Raw genomic sequence first — 26,219 nt, forward strand, 5'->3', positions numbered from 1 at the left:
AACATCTCAAGACATCAGTCAGGAAGTTAAAGCTTGGTCGCAAATGGGTCTTCCAAATGGACAATGACCACAAGCATACTTCCAAAGTTGCAGAAAAATGGCTTAAGGACAACAAAGTCAAGGTATTGCAGTGGCCATCACAAAGCCCTGACCGCATTCCTATAGAAAATTTGTGAGCAGAACTGCAAAAGCGTGTGCGAGAAAGGAGGCCTACAAACCTGACTCAGTTACACCAGCTCTGTCAGGAGGAATGGGCCAAAATTCACCCAACTTATTGTGGGAAGCTTGTGGAAGACTACCCGAAATGTTTGACCCAAGTTAAACAATTTAAAGGCAATGCTGCCAAATACTAATTGAGTGTATGTAAACTTCTGACCCACTGGGAATGTGATGAAAGAAATAAAAGCTGAAATAAATCATTTCTCTCTACTATTATTATGACATTTCACATTTTTTTAAATGAAGTGGTGATCCTAACTGACCTAAGACAGGGAATTTTTACTCGGATTAAATGTCAGGAATTGTGAATAACTGAGTTTAAATGTATTTTGCTAAGGTGTATGTAAACTTCCGACTTCAACTGTATCTTTGGGGCCATGTATACTGATACTTCTTTCGCTCCCGTGTGGTGCAGTGGTCTAAGGCACTGCATCTCAGTGCAAGAGGCGTCACTACAGTCTTTGGTTCGAATCCCAGCTGTATCACATCCGGCCGTGATTGGGAGTCCCATAGGGCTGCGGTGAATTGGCCCAGCGTGGTCCGGGTTAGGGTTTGCCCGGGGTAGGCCGTCATTGTAAATAATAATTAGTTCTTAACTGACTTGCCTTGTTAAATAAAGGTTAAATAAAATACAAAAATAATAATTGTACAATAGGCTATCAATTGCCAGCCATTGAGGCCTGTACAAGCCTAAATGTAATACATTACTATTGGATTGCTATCTATCCTGTTCAAAAAAGCGTCACGTTTAAGAGGCGTCACGTTTTAGAGGCATTTCATGGTTTTATGGGTTAGGGTTAGAGGCATTTCATGGCTTTATGGGTTAGGGGGTTTTATGGGTTAGAGGGTGTCATGGTTTTATGGGTTAGGGTTAGAGGGTTTCATGGCTTTATGGGTTAGGGTTAGAGGGTTTCATGGCTTTATGGGTTAGGGTTTCATGGTTTCATGGGTTAGGGTTAGAGGGTTTCATGGCTTTATGAGTTAGGGTTAGAGGGTTTCATGGTTTTATGGGTTAGAGGGTTTCATGGTTTCATGGGTTAGGGTTAGAGGGTTTCATGGTTTTATGGGTTAGGGTTTCATGGGTTAGGGTTAGCGGGTTTCATGGTTTTATGGGTTAGGGTTAGAGGGTTTCATGGTTTCATGGGTTAGGGTTAGAGGGTTTCATGGTTTTATGGGTTAGGGTTAGAGGGTTTCATGGCTTTATGGGTTAAGGTTAGCGGGTTTCATGGTTTTATGGGTTAGGGTTAGAGGGTTTCATGGCTTTATGGGTTAGGGTTTCATGGTTTCATGGGTTAGGGTTAGCGGGTTTCATGGTTTTATGGGTTAGGGTTAGAGGGTTTCATGGCTTTATGGGTTAGGGTTTCATGGTTTCATGGGTTAGGGTTAGAGGGTTTCATGGTTTTATGGGTTAGGGTTAGAGGGTTTCATGGCTTTATGGGTTAGGGTTTGCGGGTTTCATGGCTTTATGGGTTAGGGTTAGAGGGTTTCATGGCTTTATGGGTTAGGGTTAGAGGGTTTCATGGCTTTATGGGTTAGGGTTAGAGGGTTTCATGGCTTTATGGGTTAGGGTTAGTGGGTTTCATGGCTTTATGGGTTAGGGTTAGAGGGTTTCATGGCTTTATGGGTTAGGGTTAGTGGGTTTCATGGTTTTATGGGTTAGGGTTAGAGGGTTTCATGGCTTTATGGGTTAGGGTTAGAGGGCTTCATGGTTTTATGGGTTAGAGGGTTTCATGGTTTTATGGGTTAGGGTTAGCGGGTTTCATGGTTTTATGGGTTAGGGTTAGAGGGTTTCATGGTTTTATGGGTTAGGGTTAGAGGGTTTCATGGTTTTATGGGTTAGGGTTTCATGGTTTCATGGTTTCGGGTTAGAGGGTGTGGCAAAGAAGGGGGTCGAGTGATAAATGGCAGATATGTGAGGGCAGAACTAATAAACGGGCTCTGCCCGATCACTAAAATGGCCACCCCGATCAGAACTGCAGATCACAAAATGGCCGACTGCCAAAACTACAATTCCCAGAAGCAAGGGGAACCCTCAGAAGGTGGAGCCGACCCACAGATAAAAGGTCAAGAAAAACCAGGAAGAGAGAGAGAGGGCGGGAAGGATCTATGAACCATAGAGAAAGAGACAATCTACATTGGCTGGATTTACCGTGTACGAGCTGGACTGTTTTGGACTTACCTGTTGGCGTTTAGACCTGGACCTACCGAGAACCAGATTTGCGTACCGAACCCTGCTATCCTTGACCTTACCTGCGGCCTCGGTGGACCAGGACAGCGAAACAAACACGCAGGTACTGTCATGTTCGAAATAACTTTCATTCTGGGCTGACTTTGGTGACAGTTTCCCACTTAATTTGTGACAAATGCTCCTAACTTTGAAGAGGTTTGCCACAAGGGTTTTATGGGTTAGGGTTTCATGGTTTAGGGTTCGAGGGTGTCATGGTTTTATGGGTTAGGGTTAGAGGGTTTCATGGCTTTATGGGTTAGGGTTAGAGGGTTTCATGGTTTTATGAGTTAGGGGGTTTTATGGGTTAGGGCTAGAGGGTTTCATGGGTTAGGGCTAGAGGGTTTCATGGGTTAGGGCTAGAGGGTTTCATGGGTTAGGGTTAGAGGGTTTCATGGGTTAGGGTTAGAGGGTTTCATGGTTTTATGGGTTAGGGTTAGAGGGTTTCATGGGTTAGGGTTAGAGGGTTTCATGGTTTTATGGGTTAGAGGGCTTCATGGTTTTATGGGTTAGGGTTAGAGGGTTACATGGCTTTATGGGTTAGGATTAGAGGGTTTTATGGCTCTATGGGTTAGGGTTAGAGGGTTCAACATGTTGCAAGGCACAAAGGGCATTGTAATGGCTGAAATGGAGGTAGAGACATTTGACTGCAAAGAAACTTTAAATAAAAATGTAATTTGGTTGTATACCCACATGCTTGAGTACTGTTGAGTCTGGCCATAATTGTACAGAAATTAACAATAACTTATAAAAGACACACACACACTTTGTGGCTATATTGCAAAAAATACATTATCTCTCATACTCATAATAATGTGTTAGTTTATGGAGTGAATTTGATTTTAATTCATTGCATTATCTTTAATATTGTAAAGTACAAAATATAAAGTGGATGATGCAATACTGCAGATGGCACAACCCTCTCTCCCTTAATAAAACTATCCTATTAAAAAACCTTTGAGGCATGACTTTTCATACCCATTAATTAACTTGTACATTATCTGATAACCTGCCATGGAATACTATGGCTTGGATTCTAATGACTAGCCTCTCAATATAGAGATACGACTATGCCTATAAGATTCCATTTTAACACAAGACTCAGAGAGGTTCTGGTTTGAATATTCACTCCAGTCTTTAGTAGCAGAGAGGTTGAGAGCCACGCAGACTGGGGAGTAGGAGAGAAGTAGGTCTCTATGTGACGTGGTGATCAGCAAACTAGCTGTTAGCTTCAACTGAGAAAAATAACTGGGGAAATAAAAAACAGTAGCAGGGTCCAAGGTTCAAACCCAACACCTACACACATACCAACCCAGACCAAGGGGCAAACCCAACATCTACACACATACCGACCCAGACCAAGGTGCAAACCCAACACCTACACACATACCAACCCAGACCAAGGTGCAAACCCAACACCTACACACATACCAACCCAGACCAAGGGGCAAACCCAACATCTACACACATACCAACCCCGACCAAGGTGCAAACCCAACACCTACACACATACCAACCCAGACCAAGGGGCAAACCCAACATCTACACACATACCAACCCAGACCAAGGGGCAAACCCAACATCTACACACATACCAAGGTGCAAACCCAACACCTACACACATACCAACCCAGACCAAGGTGCAAACCCAACACCTACACACATACCAACTCAGACCCAGACCAAGGGGCAAACCCAACACCTACACACATACCAACCCAGACCCCGACCAAGGTGCAAACCCAACACCTACACACATACCAACCCAGACCAAGGGGCAAACCCAACACCTACACACATACCAACCCAAACCAAGGGGCAAACCCAACATCTACACACATACCAACCCAGACCCAGGTGCAAACCCAACGCCTACAGTGGTTGCTCCACTAAAAGCTTAACGATTACGCTGCGGGACTTAGAGGTAATTTGTGGTTTATTACTGTACCCTGCGTCACTACTTCATTGCTCCAGACCAGCGCAAGGGGGCGTTAGAGAACTCATTATGCTTTTGGGTCTATTCTAAGAGAAACTTAGACTACAATTAGGGTGTGGAAATGTTAGGATTATTTTTCTCTTACTGTAGTACTGTAGCTTACTCCTGACCCGTCACGTTGTACAGCGCCTGAGTGGCACAGCGGTCTAAGACACTACATCGCAGCGGTCTAAGACACTACATCACAGTGCAAGCTGTGTAGCTAGAGATGCTGGTTCAATACCCGTGCCGGCCTCGACTGGGAGACCCATGAGATGACTGTAGGTTTTTGGTTTCTCTCCCTCTAAAAACAGAAATAAATAATTCTAAATAGCAAACTGGCTTTATTTACAAATTAGTAACAATGTCTCACTCCATGCTCAATAATGGCCTTTTTCCTCGCTCATTTTACGTTATTTGAAAACAAAATCATCTCCAAAATAGTCATTTTTTAAGCAAAGCTATTATTATTATTATTCATTTATAATTATATTAAAGCCCCTTGGATATTCTCACAAATATATTATTAACCCTGTTATTAGCAGGACAATATATATTGGTCATGGCTCCTGAGTGGCGCACAATGGGATTGCCTTGCAGTTCTCCAGCTGTATCCACTGAAACAGAGGTTGGCACGCGAGGTTCAAGGCACAAGGGCAGGAGGCACGGGATGGCCCGCAGAGCAGTGCACAGAAGACGGACCTAGCCCATGGGGAAGGGAGGAGGAAGAAGGGGAAGGGGGGGTGGACCCCCACCCCACTGGGTAGCACAGAGCAACACTTTAAGGGGCATTGCACTAATAATGGCGCTGATTAAGACAAAACAAATAATACAACAAAAAGTATTATTCATATTATTATGTATCACATCCAAACGTGATTGGGAGTCCCATAGGGTGGCGCACAATTGGCCCAGTATTTCTCTCCCTCTAAAAACAGAAAAATGTTTTGGCCTTTATTCAGATTACAATCACTCACTTTCGTTTAAAAAAAAAAAGTGTTAATAACTTCCAAAATATCGTTATATATTATCAAGTTGATGGCACAGTCATATAGCATGCAACATCTTCACACAGGACAAAAACCTTTCCCCAAAACCAAACATCACATTATTAAACAGATACTCATGGTCCACTCTATCAAAAGCCTTCTCTTGGTCTAAAGAGACCTTTCCTAAATTCACATTAGAACCTCTCGACAAGTCCAACATGTCCCTGATTTAGAACAAGTTGTCCGTGATTGAGCATCCCGATAACCAATATGGCTGGTCCTTGTGTACTATAGAGTCCAGATGGGACTTCAATCTGTTAGCGAGGACCTTGGCAAATATCTTATAGTCCGCACAGAGCAATGCCACCGGCACCCAGTTCTTAAGTTCGCACAAGTCCGGCCGGGGGACATCTGGGTTACGGCCTCTGCAAGTTCATGGGACAACAAGGGAATGTCCATTTCAACCCTCTGTGCCAGAGAGAGCTTTGGGAGTTCTGCAAACAAAACCTGAGCACATAGAATCACGCAGTTCTGCCCTATACAACTCAGTATAAAACTTCACAGTCTGTTCCCGCATCTCCCCCACCACAGAGGTCACCCGCCCATCTGACAGCCGTAGACAATGCATACCCTTGGCTTCACCGCTCTGTCTTTCCAAACCAAAGGAGGAGGAGCTGGGAGCATCCATCTCCTTGAGCATGGAGAACCAAGCTCTTACAAGTGCTCCCTTTGCTTTAACCTGGAAGAAACTGCCCAGCTCTCTATGTAATTCAGCTAAATTAGCCTGGAGGCCTACATTACCTTGCCCCACCTCACTGATACTACACTCGAGTTCCCCCAATACTCTCCTAGCCTCTGAGGATGAGAGAGCTGTATACTGCTGACAGAAAAGCAGAATTTGGACTTTTCCCACATCCCACCATTGACTCAGACGCCTTTCTTTGCTGCCCCCACCTTTGCCAAAACGTCTGGAAATCTGACCAAAAAATTGCATCTTGTAAGAGCTTTACATTAAACCTCTAATAGGATGCATGCCGAGGCCCTGGTGAAATCGACAGCCGAGCCACGGTTATGTGGTGATCTGAAAAACCCACCGGGAGAATGGTAGCACCCAACAGCCTATTGCTCTGATTCCTGGACATGTAAAACCGATCGAGTCGGGCTGCACTCACCCTAGCCCCAAAGACTTTCACCCATGTACACTGTCTTGTGTTGGGATGTATATTTCTCCAAACATCCACGAATCAAACTGATTAATGTCGTCCCTTAACACCCCCCACTGAGACTGAATGAGGCTCCTCCCCATTTCTGTCTTTCGTAAAATCCAATTTCCAGTCCCCGCCGACCACCAACGTCTCTTCGGGCGCTACCTGAGAGTTCCTGTCTAAGTCACCCAAACAGAAGCCCCTCTCTCTCCCTGTGTTAGGTGCATACACACTTATAAAGGAAAAAACCTGTTGTTAATTTCTGCTTTTACTACAAGCAGTCTACCCCTACACACCTCCTTTGAGGATCAAATTTTTACGGCAAAAAGGACTGCCACCTTTGCATTAACATTTGTTCCATGGATCAGCACACTTGTCCCTTTCCACCAGAGCCCCCAATCGACTTCATTCACTACATAACTACAGTTGAAGTCGAAAGTTTACAACACCTTAGCCAAATACATTTAAACTCAGTTTTTCACAATTCCTGACATTTAATCCTTGTAAAAATCCCCAGTCTTATGTCAGTTAGGATCACCACTTTATTTTAAGAATGTGAAATGTCAGAATAATGGTAGAGCGAATCATTTATTTCAGCTTTTTTTTCTTTCATCACATTCCCAGTGGGTCAGAAGTTTACATACACTCAATTAGTATTTGGTAGTATTGCCTTTAAATTGTTTAACTTGGGTCAAACATTTCGGGTAGCCTTCCACAAGCTTCCCACAATAAGTTGGGTGAATTTTGGCCCATTCCTCCTGACAGAGCTGGTGTAACTGAGTCAGGTTTGTAGGCCTCCTTACTCGCACACACTTTTTCAATTCTGCCCACACATTTTCAATAGGATTGAGGTCAGGGCTTTGTGATGGCCACTCAAATACCTTGACTTTGTTGTCCTTAAGCCATTTTTCTGCAACTTTGGAAGTATGCTTAGGGTCATTGTCCATTTGGAAGACCCATTTGAGAACAAGCTTTAACTTCCTGACTGATGTCTTGAGATGTTGCTTCAATATATCCACAGACTTTTCCTCCCTTATGATGCCATCTATTTTGAAGTGCACCAGTCCTTCCTGCAGCTAAGCACCCTCACAACATGATGCTGCCACCCTCGTGCTTCACGATTGGGGATGGTGATCTTCGGCTTGCAAGCCTCCCCCTTTTTCCTCCAAATATAACATTGGTCATTATGGCCAAACAGTTCTATTTTTGTTTCATCAGACCAGAGGACATTTCTCCAAAAAGTACGATCTTTGTCCCCATGTGCAGTTACAAACCGTAGTCTGGCTTGTTTATGGCTGTTTTGGAGCAGTGTCTTCCTTGCTGAGCGGCCTTTCAGGTTATGTCGATATAGGACTCATTTTACTGTGGATTTAGATACTTTTGTACCCGTTTCCTCCAGCATCTTCACAAGTTCCTTTGCTGTTGTTCTGGGATTGATTTGCACTTTTCGCACCAAAGTACGTTCATCTCTAGGAGACAGAACGCATCTCCTTCCTGAGAGGTATGACAGCGGTGTGGTCCCATGGTGTTTATACTTGCGTACTATGGTTTGTACAGATGAACGTGAGTACCTTCAGGCATTTGGAAACTGCTCCCAAGGATGAACCAGACTTGTGAATTCTAAAAAAAAATTCTGAGGTCTTGACTGATTTCTTTTGATTTTCCCATGATGTCAAGCACTGAGTTTGAAGGTAGGCCTTGAAATACATCCATTGGCACACCTCCAATTGACTCAAATGATGTCAATTAGCCTATCAGAAGCTTCTAAAGCCATGACATGATTTTCTGGAATTTTCCCGAGCTGTTTAAAGGCACAGTCAACTTAGTGAATGTAAACTTCTGACCCACTGGAACTGTGATACATTGAATTATAAGTGAAATAATCTGTCTGTAAACAATTGTTGGAAAAATTACTTGTGTCATGTACAAAGTAGATGTCCTTACCGACTTGCCAAAACTATAGTTTGTTAACAAGAAATTTGTGGAGTGGTTGAAAAACGAGTTTTAATGACTCCAACCTAAGTGTATGTAAACTTCCGACCTTAACTGTAGGCGTCTCCTTCAGAAAACGCCAGTACGTTTTTTGTATTACATATTCACTCAATAGATGAACCTTTCCCACATCTTTGGCGCCATTTATATTAAGTGAGCCTACCCAAAGAGTCTACATAAGAAGTGGGAGAAAAGTCAGCAAAGAAAGAGACCAATAGCAAAGCTCAAAAAGCCCCAGTGCCAGAAAAAAAATGATTCATCTAAACAGCATCTGAAGGTAGCCCCTTACGAACTGTTGTGAACCACTTCCTCAACATAAAACATTTCCTGGTTGAGAGGACACCATGCCCCACATTTTTCATAGTGTGTTGTACTGATTTTACAAACTTTCGCAGATCGCAAAAAAAAGCTTGAAGATTAACCTTTTTCCCTTTAGTCTCATTCAGGAACCTTGACAATTCCCTCACCGTGTACTTTGACCCCTCTGGCTGACTGGCTGTCAGCTCTGGACCCATTGAGGAAGAGTCTGAAAAGAAAGCCTCCTCATCGTCCTCTTCCTCAGACTTACCTTCCTCATCTCCCATCCTGACTACCTGCCCTTTCTCTCTAGTCGGGGCCTCCCCCCAGCAACAGGCAAAGGTTCCTTGGTGCCTCCACTCCCACCTCCTCTCTTCTCCCCCTTTTTCCTCATCCGCTTGACACCCTCCTCCACCCACACTAGTCTCTTTCTCTGCCCCACTATACTCTCCTCATCTACTAGCACAACATGACTAGACCCAGTCTCATCTACACCACCATCCATAGCATGACTAGACCCAGTCTCATCTACACCACCATCCATAGCATGACTAGACCCAGCCTCATCTACACCACCATCCATAGCATGACTAGACCCAGTCTCATCTACACCACCATCTTTAGCATGACTAGACCCAGTCTCATCTACACCACCATCCATAGCATGACTAGACCCAGCCTCAGCTACACCACCATCCATAGCATGACTAGACCCAGCCTCAGCTACACCACCATCCATAGCATGACTAGACCCAGCCTCAGCTACACCACCATCCATAGCATGACTAGACCCAGCCTCAGCTACACCAGCATCTATAGCATGACTAGACCCAGCCTCAGCTACACCATCATCCATAGCATGACTAGACCCAGCCTCAGCTACACCACAATCTATAGCATGACAGGGTCCAGTCTCTGCTGCCTGCACGTTTTCCCCCACTGGCACTTGTATCCTCACCTTGTCTACAGCCTTTATGTGGGCAGCTTTTATGCCCCAAATCCCGACATTCAAAGCACCACAGACTATCTGTGCTGGCAAACCCTGCGTTAAGCCCCTCCCCACGCCTCACTTTAAAATACACATTTAACTGTTGCTTGTTGTTATTCAGAAACTTGAACACTTGCCTCCGGAACGATACAACATGCTTAACGGCATCTGCCTGAACCTGCCGACAGTACAGGAAAACAGCTAGCAAACTTACCCAAACGACTCAGCTCTTTCCTGATTTGATCATCCGTAATAAACAAAGGCAGATTCACAACTATCACCCTAGTCTAAGGAGTCAAAAGAGGAGGAATCAGCACCAACAGATCCCTTACAAATATTCCACTAGCAATCAGCCTGCCCACTAAATGTACTATTTTCATGAACACAAACAAAGCTTTGTTCATTCTGGATGCAGAATGTATAAATTCAGCTCCTACCTGTTCGCCGACCGCCAGCAGAACTTCCTCCACCTAAACTCCATTCTCAGGAACACACCTGAATCCATGCGGTAACGACATCGTCTCCTCCGCGCTAGGCTGCTAAGCCATCGCACACACCACACCGTTCAAACCCCAGGAAACTCTGTCCTCTTCCTCCCTAACTTTGAGCAAAAACAGTGGGTACCACTAAACTAACAGTGCATTATCCCTCCACCATAGAAAATAAAAAGGAAGGAAAGGTAAATGGTAAGCCAATTTGTCATAGATGGAAGCTGATGACAAACTCCAGCAGCAGTGATGTCATATCTAGCTTCCTGTGAATAAACTCCCCATTCTAATCCCCAGGAAGACACACACAAATGCAAAACCCATCCACCCACACACTCCCTCAAATAAAGGCTATTAGCAGTATTAGCCAGGTGGATCCGCCCAACCACCCAGTGGCCCAGTGGCATGGGGCTGGCTGGCTGGCTGGTGGGTGGCTGGGGACATTTGTAAAGCCTAATTTGGGTAACGCACAGTGACAAAAGACAGGGGCTCACACACTTCGTTAATACACCATCTATCATGGAGCTAACTGTTCACTGAGACGTAATGGGAATAACGCTGGGTGCAGCCACACACACGGCTCGGCCCACCTTGGCAGGCTGAATAAGGCTGGACTCACTCAACTGAAAGGGCCCTTCATCCTCTCATCTCTGGGCCCTGGTCAAAGGTAGTTCACTACATAGGGAATAGGGTGCCATTCAGGACGCAAACAACTTTCTACACAAACAGTTCGAGTTTTGACACAAACAGACTCAATGTTTACGCTCTCTGTTTGATTAGACTGGCATCAATTACACTCACACACAATTATTATGTGGGACGGAGAAAAAAAGGGATGTTTTTCTAGTGGAGGCAAGGAAATAGGTCACATTAGTATATTAGAAGATAAGCTAATTCAGTAGCTGCTATTGGGCGGCGAGGGAGCGAGAATTAGAGATCCTTTTATGCTGAAATGTAATTTCAGGCACATCTTGTTTTTCACACGCAGGCAAATGTGATTTGATACGCTGGATCAGCCTTCCTGTTCTTCGCTTCCTGTTCCTCAGTGTGGTTAGAGGAGTTAAGCTCTGATTGGATTTTCCAAGTAGAACCAAAGTCACGGAATGTTACAGGGACCTAGTTAGAGATAATGTCAGGTAATATCATAGAAGAAGAAGTGATATCTGTTGTGAGAGTACAACACAAAGTGCCGAAACAAATAACATAGCCTCTCAGCTGCAGTCAGTCAAAGTACTGAAAGACAAAACATCAAATTTTATTGGTCACACACATATTTAGCAGATGCTATTGCAGGTGTAGCGAAATGCTTGTATTCCTGACTCCAACAGTGCAGTAATACTTAACGATTCACAACAATACACAAATCTAAAAGTAAAATAATGGAATTAATAAATATATAAATATTAGGACGAGCAATGTCGGGAGTGGCATTGACTAAAATACAGTAGAATAGAATACAGTATATACACTACCGTTCAAAAGATTGGAGTCACTTAGATATTTCCTTCTTTTTTAAAGAACAGCACATTTTTTGTCCATTAACATAACATTTATCAGAAATAGACATTGTAGACATTGTTAATGTTGTAAATGACTATTGTAGCTGGAAACGGCAGATCTTTTAGGGAATATCTACATAGGCCCATTATCAGCAACCATCACTCGTGTTCCAATGGCACGTTGTGTTATCTAATCCTAGTTTATCATTTTAAAAGGCTAATTGATCATTAGAAAACCCTTTCGCAATTATGTTAGCACAACTGAAAACTGTTGTCCTGATTAAAGAAGCAATAAAACTGGCCTTCTTTAGACTAGTTGAGTATCTGGAGCATCAGCATTTGTTGGTTCGATTACAGGCTCGATTACAGAAACAAATAACTTTCTTCTGAAACTCGTTAGTCTATTATTGTTCTGAAAAATGAAGGCTATTCCATGCCAGAAATTGCCAAGAAACTGAAGATCTCGTACAACACTGTGTACTACTCCCTTCACAGAACAGCGCAAACTGTCTCTAACCAGAATAGAAAGGAGTGGGAGGCCCCGGTGCACAACTGAGCAAGATGACAAGTACATTAGTGTCTAGTTTGAGAAACAGACGCCTCACAAGTCCTCAACTGGCAGCTTCATTAAATAGTACCTGCAAAACATCAGTGTCAACGTCAACAGTGAAGAGGCGACTCCGGGATGCTGGCGATTGCATCGTCTGTGGATCTATTGGGGCGTAAGCAAATTGAAGTGGGTCTAGGGTGTCAGGTAAGGTAGAGGTGATATGATCCTTAACTAGCCTCTCAAAGCACTTCATGATGACAGAAGTGAGTGCTACGGGGCGATAGTCATTTAGTTCAGTCGCCTTTGCTTTCTTGGGTACAGGAACAATGGTGGACATCTTGAAGCAAGTGGGGACAGCAGACTGTGATAGGGAGAGATTGAATATGTTTGCATGATCTGAGGACATAGCTAGGGATGCCGTCTGGGCCGGCAGCCTTGCGAGGATTAACAGGCAACGGAGAAGGAGAGCCCACAGTCCTTGGGAGCAGGCCGCGTCGATGGCATTGTGTTATCCTCAAAGCGGGTGAAGGTGTTTAGCTTGTCTGGGAGCAAGACGTCGGTGTCTGTGACATCGCTGGTTTTCCCTTTGTAATCCGTGATTGTCTGTAGACCATGCCACATACGTCTCATGTCTGAGCCGTTGAATTGCGACTCCACTTTGTCTCTGTACTGACGTTTTGCCTGTTTGATTGCATTATGGAGGGAATAACTACACTTTGTTTTCAACCATATTCCCACTCACCTTGCCATGGTAAATGCGGTGGTTCGCGCATTCAGTTCAGCGCGAATGCTGCCATCTCTCCACGATTTCTGTTTTGGCTAGATTTTAATAGTCATTGTGAGAACAACATCCCCTGTACACTTCCTGATGAACTCAGTCACCGTGTCCGTGTATACATCAATGTTAACCTGTTGGGGCTAGGGGGCAGTATTTTCACGGCTGGATAAAAAAACGTACCCGATTTAATCTGGTTACTAATCCTACCCAGTAACTAGAATATGCATATACTTATTATATATGGATAGAAAACACCCTAAAGTTTCTAAAACTGTTTGAATGGTGTCTGTGTATAACAGAACTCATTTGGCAGGCAAAACCCTGAGACATTTTCTGACAGGAAGTGGATACCTGATGTGTTGAATGACCTTTAAGCCTATGCCATTGAAACACACAGGGGTTGATTAATGTTTTGGCACTTCCTATTGCTTCCACTAGATGTCACCAGCCTTTACAAAGTGTTTTGAGTCTTTTACTGTCAGATCTGACCGAACAAGAGCCATGGAACGGTGATGGCCGATTAGACTCTGGCGCGCGAGTTCATGTTGGGTACCCTCGTTCCAATACGTTATAAAAGAGAATGCATTCGTCCACCTTGAATATTATTCATGTTCTGGTTAAAAAAGGCCCTAATGATTTATGCTATACAACGTTTGACATGTTTGAACGAACGTAAATATATTTTTTCCCCTCGTTCATGACGAGAAGTCCGGCTGGCTTAGATCATGTGCTAACAACACGGAGCTTTTTGGACATAAATGATGAGCTTTTTTGAACAAAACTACATTCTTTATGGACCTGTGATACCTGGAAGTGACATCTGATGAAGAGAATCAAAGGTAATGGATTATTTACATAGTATTTTCGATTTTAGATCTCTCCAACATGGCCGTTTGTCTGTATAGCAAAGCGTATTTTTCTGGGCGCAGTGCTCAGATTATTGCAAAGTGTGATTTCCCAGTAAGGTTATTTTTAAATCTGGCAAGTTGATTGCGTTCAAGAGATGTAAATCTATAATTCTTTAAATGACAATATAATATTTTACCAATGTTTTCTAATTTTAATTATTTAATTTGTGGTGCTGACTTGACTGCCGGTTATTGGAGGGAAACGATTTCCTGAACATCAACGCCATAGTAAACCGCTGTTTTTGGATATAAATATGAACTTGATAGAACTAAAAATGCATTTATTGTCTAACATAATGTCCTAGGAGTGTCATCTGATGGAGATTGTTAAAGGTTAGTGCATCATTTTAGCTGGTTTTATGGTTTTGGTGACGCCTGTCTTTGAATTGACAAAACATTACAGACAGCTATTGTCAATGTACTCTCCTAACATAATCTAACTTTATGCTTTCGCCGTAAAACCTTTTTGAAATCGGACAACGTGGTTAGATTAAGGAGATGTTTATCTTTCAAAGGGTGTAAGATAGTTGTATGTTTGAAAAATTTGAATTTTGACATTTATTTGGTTTCAAATTTGCCGCTCTTGAAATGCACCTGCTGTTGATAGGGTGCACCACGGGTGGCACGCTAGCGTCCCACATAGCCCCAAGAAGTTAATATCCGAGGCTACCCGGAACATCCGCGTGATCAAAATAATCTTGTCAGACCAGCGTTGAATAGACCTTAGCACGGGTACTACCGGTTTGAGTTTCTTCCTATAGGAAGGGGGGAGCAAAATGGAGTCGTGATCTGATTTGCCGAATGGAGGGCGGGAGAGGGCCTTGTAGGTGTCCCAGATAAGAGAGTATAGCAGTGGTCTAGTGTTATCCCAGCGCAAGTAATACAGTCAATGTGTTGATAGAACTTGAGTAACGTTTTCCTCAAATTTGCTTTGTTAAAATCCCCAGCTACAATAAATGCGGTCTCAAGATATGTGGTTTCCAGTTTGCCGAAAGTCCAGTGTAGTTCCTTGAGGGCCGCCGTGGTATTGGCTTGAGGGGGAATATACACGGCTGTGACTATAATCAAAGATAATTCTCTTGGGAGGTAATATGGTCGGCATTTGATTGCTAGGTATTCTAGGTCGGGTGAACAAAAGGACTTGAGTTTCTGTACGTTATCACAATCACACCATGAGTGGTTAATCATGAAACATACACCACCGCCCTTCTTCCTGGAGAGTGCTTTAGTCCTGTCTGCGCGATGTACTGAGAACCCAGCTGGCTGTATCGATGTGGACAGTATATCCGGAGAGAGCCATGATTCCGTGAAACAGAGTATATTACAATCCCTGATGTCTCTCTGGAAGGAGATCCTCGCCCTGAGCTCGTCCACTTTATTGTCAAGAGACTTAACATTAGAGAGCAATATAATCGGAAGTGATAGATGGTGTGCCCGCCTCCTGAGTCGGACTAGAAGTCCACTCAGAATACCTCTTCTCCACCGGTGGCGTCTTGGAGCAGCCTCTGGGATTAGTTCAATTGCCTTGGGGGGTACGAACAAAGGATCCAATTCGGGAAAGTTGTATTCCTGGTCGTAATGCTGGTGAGTTACCGCTGCTCTGATATCCAAAAGTTGTTTCCGGCTGTATGTAATAACACAAAAAAATGTCTGGGATAATAATTGTAAGAAATAACACACACAAAAAACTAAATACTGCAAAGTTGCTTAGGAGCTAGAAGCAGAGCTGCCATGTCTGTCTGTGCCATCTTGCTGTATCTCAGCTATAGTCAGTCAAAGTACTGAAACACAAAACATTTACTGACTGCAGCTGAGAGGCTATGTTTTATGTTTCAGTACTTTGACTGACTGCAGCTGAGAGCCTAAGTATTGAAACATAAAACAGCCTCTCAGCTGCAGTCAGTCCAAGTAGTGAAACACAAAACATAGGCTCTCAGCTGCAGTCAGTCCAAGTACTGAAACACAAAACATAGGCTCTCAGCTGCAGTGACTTACATTAATGCATTAACCTTAAGATAGCTAGGTGAGACGTCAACATATCACAATCCTATCAAGTACATTTTCCCTCAATAATGTTGGTATCAGCTAAGTCAGTGCTAGTAGGGAAACAGTACAGTACATAGAGGGTGGGGTTGATGCTGTGTGTGTGTGTGTGTGTGTGTGTGTGTGTGTGTGTGTGTGTGTGTGTGTGTGTGTGTGTTAGTGGAGGCTGCTGAGGGAAGGACGGCCCATAATAATGACTGGAACGGGACGAATGGAATGGCATCAAACACAGGGAAACCATATTTTGATGTATTTTATACCATTCCACTAATTCCTCTCCAGTCATTACCACGAGCCCATCCTCACCATTTAAGGTACCGCCAACCTCCTGTTGTGTGTGTGTGTAAGAGAGAGCTGGTCATACTTTACCCATAACAAGGGTCTGTTTAGCATGGCAGCACTGTGATCATGATAGAAGGCTGGCCTCGCCAATGAAGGCCCCTTATTTCAACTGTCAAGGAGCATTAGACAACCCCCCCCCCCCCCCTCCCCACACACACACACACACACACACACACGCGCTATAGTGTCCCCTGATAGTGAATGTGGCAGGTACAACACATATCCTAGCCCGCTAGTGGAGGTTCAGAGGTCACTGTGATCCAGACATGTAAAATCTGATGTATTACATGTGGGGGCTTATGCCATTATGATGGGAAATTGCAATACTAGAAATCTATATATTACATCCAAGGGCCCAAGGTTTTATTAAATCTCTCAGCTACTCTGTCTGCCAGGCAATTTAAAGAAGGCCTGGGTGTTGGCGGTAGGAGAAGGTTCCTATTCTGGGTTATCATAATAAACATGAACAATTCTTGAATCCTTATTTTGTTTTGTGCTCTCACACTGCATTACGCTGAAGGCTCCATAAGCTTTAGGTATTATACAGTATGTATGGGTCACTACGCTGAAGGCTCCATAAGATTTAGGTATTATACAGTATGTATGGGTTAGAGGTCGACCGATTATGATTTTTCACCGCCGATCCCGATACCGATTATTGGAGGACCAAAAAAGCTGATATCGATTAATCGGACGGTTTTTTTATTTTTTATTTATTTGTAATAATGACAATTACAACAATACTGAATGAACACTTATTAACTTAATATAATACATCAATAAAATTATTTTAGCCTCAAATAAATAATGAAACATGTTCAATTTGGTTTAAATAATGCAAAAACAAAGTGTTGGAGAAGAAAGTAAATGTGCAATATGTGCCATGTAAAAAAGCTAACGTTTAAGTTCCTTGCTCAGAACATGATAACATATGAAAGCTGGTGGTTCCTTTTAACATGAGTATTCAATATTCCCAGGTAAGAAGTTTTAAGTTGTAGTTATTATAGGAATTATAGGACTATTTCTCTCTATACGATTTGTATTTCATATACCTTTGACAATTGGATGTTCTTATAGGCACTTTAGTATTGCCAGTGTAACAGTATAGCTTCCGTCCCTCTCCTCGCTCCTACCTGGGCTCGAACCAGGAACACATCGACAACAGCCACCCTCGAAGCAGCGTTACCCATGCAGAGCAAGGGGAACAACTACTCCAAGTCTCAGAGCGAGTGACGTTTGAAACGCTATTAGCGCGCACCCGCTAACTAGCTATCCATTTCACATCGGCTACACCAGCCTAATCTTGGGAGTTGAAAGGCTTGAAGTCAAAAACAGCAGCTGCTGGCAAAACGCACGAAAGTGCTGTTTGAATGAATGCTTACGAGCCTGCTGGTGCCTACTACCGCTCAGTCAGACTGCTCTATCAAATCATAGACTTAATTATAATATAATAAACACACAGAAATACGAGCCTTAGGTCATTAATATGGTAGAATCCGGAAACTATCATCTCGAAAACAAAACGGTTTTCCTTTCAGTGAAATACGGAACTGTTCCATATTTTATCTAACGGGTGGCATCCCTAAGTCTAAATATTCCTGTTACATTGCACAACCTTCAATGTTATGTCATAATTACGTACAATTCTGGACAATTAGTTCGCAACGAGCCGACCGGCCCAAACTGTTGCATATACCCTGACTCTGCGTGCAATGAACGCAAGAGAAGTGACACAATTTCACCTGGTTAATATTGACTGCTAACCTGGATTTCTTTTAGCGAAATATGCAGGTTTAAAAATATATACGTCTGTGTATTGATTTTAAGAAAGGCATTGATGTTTATGGTTAGGTACAGTCGTGCAACGATTGTGCTTTTTCGCAAATGCGCTTTTGTTAAATCATCCCCCGTTTGGCGAAGTCGGCTGTCTTTGTTAGGAAGAAATAGTCTTCACAGTTCGCAACGAGCCAGGTGGCCCAAACTGCTGCATATACCCTGACTCTGTTGCAAGAGGTGACACATTTTCCCTAGTTAAAAGAAATTCATGTTAGCAGGCAATATTAACCTGTTGGGGATAGGGGGCAGTATTTGCACGGCCGGATAAAAAACGTACCCGATTTAATCTGGTTACTACTCCCGCCCAGTAACTAGAATATGCATATAATTATTGGCTTTGGATAGAAAATACCCTAAAGTTTCTAAAACTGTTTGAATGGTGTCTGTGTATAACAGAACTCATATGGCAGGCAAAAACCTGATAAGATTCCTTACAGGAAGTGCCCTGTCTGACCATTCCTTGAGCTTCTTGCCTCTGTTTATTGAAGACTGAGGATCTTTGCTGTAACATGACACTTCCTACGGCTCCCATAGGCTCTCAGAAGGCGGGAAAAAGCTGAATGATGTAATTCCAGCCCCAGGCTGAAACACATTAGCGCTTTTGGCAAGTGGCCGATCAGAGGACAATGGGCTTAGGCGCATGCACGAGTCGACCCCATGCTTTATTTTCTTTCGTCTTTTTACCTAAACGCAGATTCCCGATCGGAATATTATCGCTTTTTTACGAGAAAAATGGCATAAAAATTGATTTTAAACAGCGGTTGACATGCTTCGAAGTACGGTAATGGAATATTTAGATTTTTTTTGTCACGAAATGCGTCGTGCGCGTAACCCTTATTTACCCTTTCGGATAGTGTCTTGAACGCACGAACAAAACGCCGCTATTTGGATATAACTATGGATTATTTGGGACCAAACCAACATTTGTTATTGAAGTAGAAGTCCTGGGAGTGCATTCTGACGAAGAACACCAAAGGTAATAACATTTTTCTTATAGTAAATCTGACTTTGGTGAGTGCTAAACTTGCTGGGTGTCTAAATAGCCCGGCATCACAGGGCTAGCTATCTACTCAGAATATTGCAAAATGTGCTTTCACCGAAAAGCTATTTTAAAATCGGACATAGAGTGCATAGAGGAGTTCTGTATCTATAATTCTTAAAATAATTGTTATGCTTTTTGTGAACGTTTATCGTGAGTAATTTAGTAAATGTTTAGTAAATTCACCGGAAGTTTGCGGGGGTATGCTAGTTCTGAACGTCACATGCTAATGTAAAAAGCTGGTTTTTGATATAAATATGAACTTGATTGAACAAAACATGCATGTATAGTATAACATAATGTCCTAGGTGTGTCATCTGATGAAGATCAACAAAGGTTAGTGCTGCATTTAGCTGTGGTTTGGGTTTTTGTGACATTATATGCTAGCTTGAAAAATGGGTGTCTGATTATTTCTGGCTGGGTACTCTGCTGACATAATCTAATGTTTTGCTTTCGTTGTAAAGCCTTTTTGAAATCAGACAGTGTGGTTAGATTAACGAGAGTCTTGTCTTTAAAATGGTGTAAAATAGTCATATATGTTTGAGAAATTGAAGTAATAGCATTTCTAAGGTTTTTGAATAACGCGCCACAGGATTCCACTGGCTGTTACGTAGGTGGGACGATTTCGTCCCGCCGACCCTAGAGAGGCTAACTAAATATGCAGGTTTAAAAATATATACTTGTGTATTGATTTTAAGAAAGGCATTGATGTTTATGGTTAGGTACACGTTGAAGCAACGTGTACCTAAGCGATTATATGCAACACAGGACAGGCTAGATAAACTAGTAATATCATCAACCATGTGTAGTTAACTAGTGATTATGATTGATTGTTTTTTATAAGTTTAATGCTAGCTAGCAACTTACCTTGGCTTCTTACTGCATTCGCGTAACAGGCAGGCTCCTCGTGGAGTGCAACGTAAAGCAGGTGGTTAGAGCGTTGGACTAGTTAACCATAAGGTTGCAAGATTGAATCCCCGAGCTGACAAGGTAAAAATCTGTCGTTCTGCCCCTGAACAAGGCAGTTAACCAACCGTTCCTAGGCCGTCATTGAAAATAAGAATGTGTTCTTAACTGACTTGCCTAGTTAAATATAGGTGTAAAAAATATATATATATTAAAAATGGGCCAAATCGGCATCCAAAAATACCGATTTCCGATTGTTATGAAAGCTTGAAATCGGCCCTAATTAAATCGGCCATTCCGATTAATCGGTCGACCTCTAGTATGGGTCATTACACTGAAGGCTCCATAAGCTTTAGGTATTATACAGTATGTATGGGTCATTGGGTCATTTGGACACAAGATGCTCTTGCTCATAAAGATGCGTGTATAGCTTTAAAGAGTTCAAATGTGAGCTTATTAAGCACAGATCTGAAGAGGGCTTATTTTTGTTCCAGCTACTATTTTTAAAGGGAAGTGTACACCCTCTCAAGGAGCTCCTCATAGTAAGGAAGATCAACACAGCCCAGCGAACCAACTAGGATCCAACAGCGAACCAACTGGGATTCATCAGCGATCCAACAGGGATCCACAACAGAGATCCACAACAGGGATCCAAGCAGCACAGGTATTAGGCACTACATCCATACTATATGTGTCAAGGCTATTATCAACAGATAGAAGAGGGGCTATCACATGTATTAAGGTGATGAGAGGGGCTATCACATGTATTAAGGTGATGAGAGGGGTTATCACATGTATTAAGGTGATGAGAGGGGCTATCACATGTATTAAGGTGAAGCAGGAGGAGATTCAATAACGGCCACAAGGGGAAAAAGAGAAAAAAACAACTCCATTCAAGGATGGTTATGATCCATTGAGCAGTGTGTGTGCTATATCTGGAGCACAAGGACAGGGCTATTGACTCTACAGATGGCCTGAGAGGTGCCTGATTGGCTGATGGTTTAATGTGTGTCGATAAGGACTCAGGTTGGGCACCGACAATCTCTCTCCCTGTCCTCCCCCCTCTCTCTCCCTGTCCTCCCCCTCCCTGTCATCCCCCCTCTCTCTCCCCATCCCTCTCTCTCCCCCTCCCTGTCATCCCCCCTCTCTCCCCCTCCCTGTCATGCCCCCTCTCTCTCCCCCTCCCTGTCATCCCCCTCTCTCTCCCCATCCCTCTCTCTCCCCCTCCCTGTCATCCCCCCTCTCTCGCCCCCTCCCTCTCTCTCCCCCTCCCTGTCATCCCCCTCCGTGTCATCCCCCCTCTCTCCCCCTCCCTGTCATCCCCTCTCTCCCCTCCCTGTCATCCCCCCTCTCTCTCCCCCTCCCTGTCATCCCCCTCCGTGTCATCCCCCCTCTCTCCCCCTCCCTGTCATCCCCTCTCTCCCCTCCCTGTCATCCCCCCTCTCTCTCCCCCTCCCTGTCCTCCCCCTCCGTGTCATCCCACCTCTCTCCCCCTCCTTGTCATCCCCCTCTCTCCCCCTCTCTTCCCTCCGTCATCCCCCCTCTCTCTCCCCCTCCTTGTCATCCCCCTCTCTCCCCCTCTCTTCCCTCCCTGTCATCCCCCTTCTCTCTCCCCATCCCTGTCATCCCCCCCTCCCTCTCTCCCCCCCTCCCCGTCATCCCCCCTCTCTTCCCCTCCCCGTCATCCCCCCTCTCTCTCCCCTCCCTGTCACCCCCCCTCTCTCTCCCCTCCCTGTCATCCCTCCTCTCTCTCCCCTCCCTGGCACCCCCCCTCTCTCTCCCCTCCCTGTCACCCCCCCTCTCTCTCCCCTCCCGGTCATCCCCCCACTCTCTCCCCTCCCTGTCACCCCCCCCCTCTCTCCCCTCCCGGTCATCCCCCTTCTCTCTCTCCCCCTCCCTGTCATTCCCCATCCCTGTCATCCCCCCTCCCTCCTCCCCATCCCTGTCATCCCCCCTCCCTCCTCCCCATCCCTGTCATCCCTCCTCCCCATCCCTGTCATCCCTCCTCCCCTCCCTGACATCCCTCCTCCCCTCCCTGTCATCCCCTCTCCCCTCCCTGTCATCCCCTCTCTCCCCCTCCCTGTCATCCCCTCTCTCCCCTCCCTGTCATCCCCCCTCTCTCTCCCCCTCCCTGTCATCCCCCTCCGTGTCATCCCCCCTCTCTCCCCCTCCCTGTCATCCCCTCTCTCCCCTCCCTGTCATCCCCTCTCTCTCCCCCTCCCTGTCCTCCCCCTCCGTGTCCTCCCCCTCCGTGTCATCCCACCTCTCTCCCCCTCCTTGTCATCCCCCTCTCTCCCCCTCTCTTCCCTCCCTGTCATCCCCCCTCTCTCTCCCCCTCCTTGTCATCCCCCTCTCTCCCCCTCTCTTCCCTCCCTGTCATCCCCCCTCTCTCTCCCCCTCCTTGTCATCCCCCTCTCTCCCCCTCTCTTCCCTCCCTGTCATCCCCCCCTTCTCTCCCCATCCCTGTCATCCCCCCCTCCCTCTCTCCCCCTCCCCGTCATCCCCCCTCTCTTCCCCTCCTTGTCATCCCCCCTCTCTCTCCCCTCCCTGTCACCCCCCCTCTCTCTCCCCTCCCTGGCATCCCCCCTCTCTCTCCCCTCTCTCTCCCATCCCGGTCATCCTCCTTCTCTCTCTCCCCCTCCCTGTCATCCCCATCCCTGTCATCCCCCCTCCCTCCTCCCCATCCCTGTCATCCCCCCTCCCTCCTCCCCATCCCTGTCATCCCCCCCTCCCTCCTTCCCATCCCTGTCATCCCCCCTCCCTCCTCCCCATCCCTGTCATCCCCCCTCCCTCCACCCCATCCCTGTCATCCCTCCTCCCCTCCCCGTCATCCCCCTCTCTCCCCCTCCTTGTCATCCCCCCTCTCTCTCCCCTCCCTGTCACCCCCCCTCTCTCTCCCCTCCCGGTCATCCCCCTTCTCTCTCTCCCCCTCCCTGTCATCCCCCTCCCTGTCATCCCCCCTCCCTCCTCCCCATCCCTGTCATCCCTCCTCCCCTCCCTGTCATCTCCCTCTCTCTCCCCTCCCTGTCATCCCCTCTCCCCTCCCTGTCATACCCTCTCCCCCCTCCCCGTCATCCCCCCTCTCTCTCCCCTCCCTGGCATCCCCCCTCCCTCCCTCCTCCCCATTCCTGTCATCCCCCTTCTCTCTCTCCCCTCCCTGTCATCCCCTCTCTCTCCCTCCTCACTGTCATCCCCTCTCTCTCCCCCTCCCTATCATACCTTCTTTCTCCCCCCTCCCTGTCATCCCCTCTCCCCTCCGTCATCCCCCCCTCTCCCCTTCTTTGTCATATCCCCTTTTCTCCCCCCTCCCTGTCATCCCCTCTCTCTCCCCCCTCCCCGTCATCCCCTCTCTCTCCCCCCTCCCCGTCATCCCCTCTCTCCCCCCTCCCCGTCATCCCCTCTCTCTCCCCCCTCCCCGTCATCCCCTCTCTCTCCCCTCCCTGTCATCCCCTCTCTCTCCCCCTCCCTATCATACCTTCTTTCTCCCCCCTCCCTGTCATCCCCTCTCCCCTCCGTCATCCCCCCCTCTCCCCTTCTTTGTCATATCCCCTCTCTCTTCCCTCCCTGTCATCCCCCCTCTCTCTTCCCTCCCTGTCATCCCCCCTCTCTCTTCCCTCCCTGTCATCCCCCCTCTCTCTTCCCTCCCTGTCATCCCCCCCTCTCTTCCCTCCCTGTCATCCCCCCTCTCTTCCCTCCGTCATCCCCCCTCTCTCCCCTCCCTGTCATCCCCCCTCTCTCCCCTCAGTCATCCCCCCTCTCTCGCCTCCCTGTCATCCCCCCTTTCTCCCCTCCCTGTCATCCCCCTTTCTCCCCCTCTTTGTCATATCCCCTTCTGTCTTCCCATCCCTGTCACCCCCCTTCTGTCTTCCCATCCCTGTCATCCCCTTCTGTCTTCCCATCCCTGTCATCCCCTTCTGTCTTCCCATCCCTGTCATCCCCCTTCTGTCTTCCCATCCCTGTCATCCCCCCTCCCTCCCTCCTCCCCATCCCTGTCATCCCCTCTCTCTCTCCCCTCCCTGTCATCCCCCTTCTCTCTCTCCCCTCCCTGTCATCCCCCTTCTCTCTCTCCCCCTCCGTCATCCCCCTTCTCTCTCTCCCCCTCCGTCATCCCCCTTCTCTCTCTCCCCCTCCGTCATCCCCCTTCTCTCTCTCCCCCTCCGTCATCCCCCTTCTCTCTCTCCCCCTCCGTCATCCCCCTTCTCTCTCTCCCCCTCCGTCATCCCCCTTCTCTCTCTCCCCCTCCGTCATCCCCCTTCTCTCTCTCCCCCTCCGTCATCCCCCTTCTCTCTCTCCCCCTCCGTCATCCCCCTTCTCTCTCTCCCCCTCCGTCATCCCCCTTCTCTCTCTCCCCCTCCGTCATCCCCCTTCTCTCTCTCCCCCTCCGTCATCCCCCTTCTCTCTCTCCCCCTCCGTCATCCCCCCTTCTCTCTCTCTCCCCTCCGTCATCCCCCTTCTCTCTCTCCCCCTCCGTCATCCCCCTTCTCTCTCTCCCCCTCTTTGTCATCCCCCTTCTCTCTCTCCCCCTCTTTGTCATATCCCCTTCTCTCTTCCCATCCCTGTCATCCCCCCTCCCTGTCATCCCCCCTCTCTCTCCCCATCCCTCTCTCTCCCCCTCCCTGTCATCCCCCCTCTCTCTCCCCATCCCTCTCTCTCCCCCTCCCTGTCATCCCCCCTCTCTCTCCCCATCCCTCTCTCTCCCCTCCCTGTCATCCCCCTTCTCTCTCTCTCCCCCTCCCTGTCATCCTCCTCCCCATCCCTGTCATCCCCCCTCCCTCCTCCCCATCCCTGTCATCCCTCCTCCCCATCCCTGTCATCCCTCCTCCCCATCCCTGTCATCCCCCTCTCTCTCCCCTCCCTGTCATCCCCTCTCCCCCCTCCCCCTCTCTCCCCCTCCTTGTCATCCCCCCTCTCTCTCCCCTCCCTGGCATCCCCCCTCCCTCCCTCCTCCCCATCCCTGTCATCCCCCTTCTCTCTCTCCCCTCCCTGTCATCCCCTCTCTCTCTCCCCTCCCTGTCATCCCCTTCTCTCTCCCCCCTCCCTGTCATATCCCCTTCTCTCTCCCCTCTCCATGTCATCCCCTCTCTCTCCCCCCTCCCTGTCATCCCCTCTCGCTCTCTCCACTCCCTGTCATCCCCTCTCTCTCCCCCTCTTTGTCATATCCCCTTCTCCCCCCTCCCTGTCATCCCCTCTCTCTCCCCTCCGTCATCCCCTCTCTCTCCCCCCTCCCTGTCATCCCCTCTCCCCTCCGTCATCCCCCCTCTCTTCCCTCCCTGTCATCCCCCCTCTCTTCCCTCCCTGTCATCCCCCCTCTCTTCCCTCCCTGTCATCCCCCCTCTCTTCCCTCTCTGTCATCCCCCCTCTCTTCCCTCCCTGTCATCCCCCCTCTCATCCCCCCTCTCTTCCATCCCTGTCATCCCCCCTCTCTCCCCTCCGTCATCCCCCCTTTCTCCCCCTCTTTGTCATATCCCCTTCTCTCTTCCCATCCCTGTCATCCCCTTCTCTCTTCCCATCCCTGTCATCCCCCTTCTGTCTTCCCATCCCTGTCATCCCCCCTCCCTCCCTCCTCCTCATCCCTGTCATTCCCCCTCCCTCCCTCCTCCCCCTCCCTGTCATCCCCCTCTCTCCCCTCCGTCATCCCCCCTCTCCCCCCTCCGTCATCCCCCCTTTCTCCCCTCCCTGTCATCCCCCCTTTCTCCCCTCCCTGTCATCCCCCTTTCTCCCCCTCTTTGTCATATCCCCTTCTCTCTTCCCATCCCTGTCATCCCCTTCTCTCTTCCCATCCCTGTCATCCCCCTTCTGTCTTCCCATCCCTGTCATCCCCCTTCTGTCTTCCCATCCCTGTCATCCCCCTTCTGTCTTCCCATCCCTGTCATCCCCTTCTCTCTCTCCCCCTCCGTCATCCCCCTTCTCTCTCTCCCCCTCCGTCATCCCCCTTCTCTCT

Source organism: Salmo salar, chromosome 10 (genome assembly GCF_965601325.2).
Source record: "Salmo salar chromosome 10, fSalSal1, whole genome shotgun sequence".
In the NCBI taxonomy this organism is placed as follows: domain Eukaryota; kingdom Metazoa; phylum Chordata; class Actinopteri; order Salmoniformes; family Salmonidae; genus Salmo; species Salmo salar.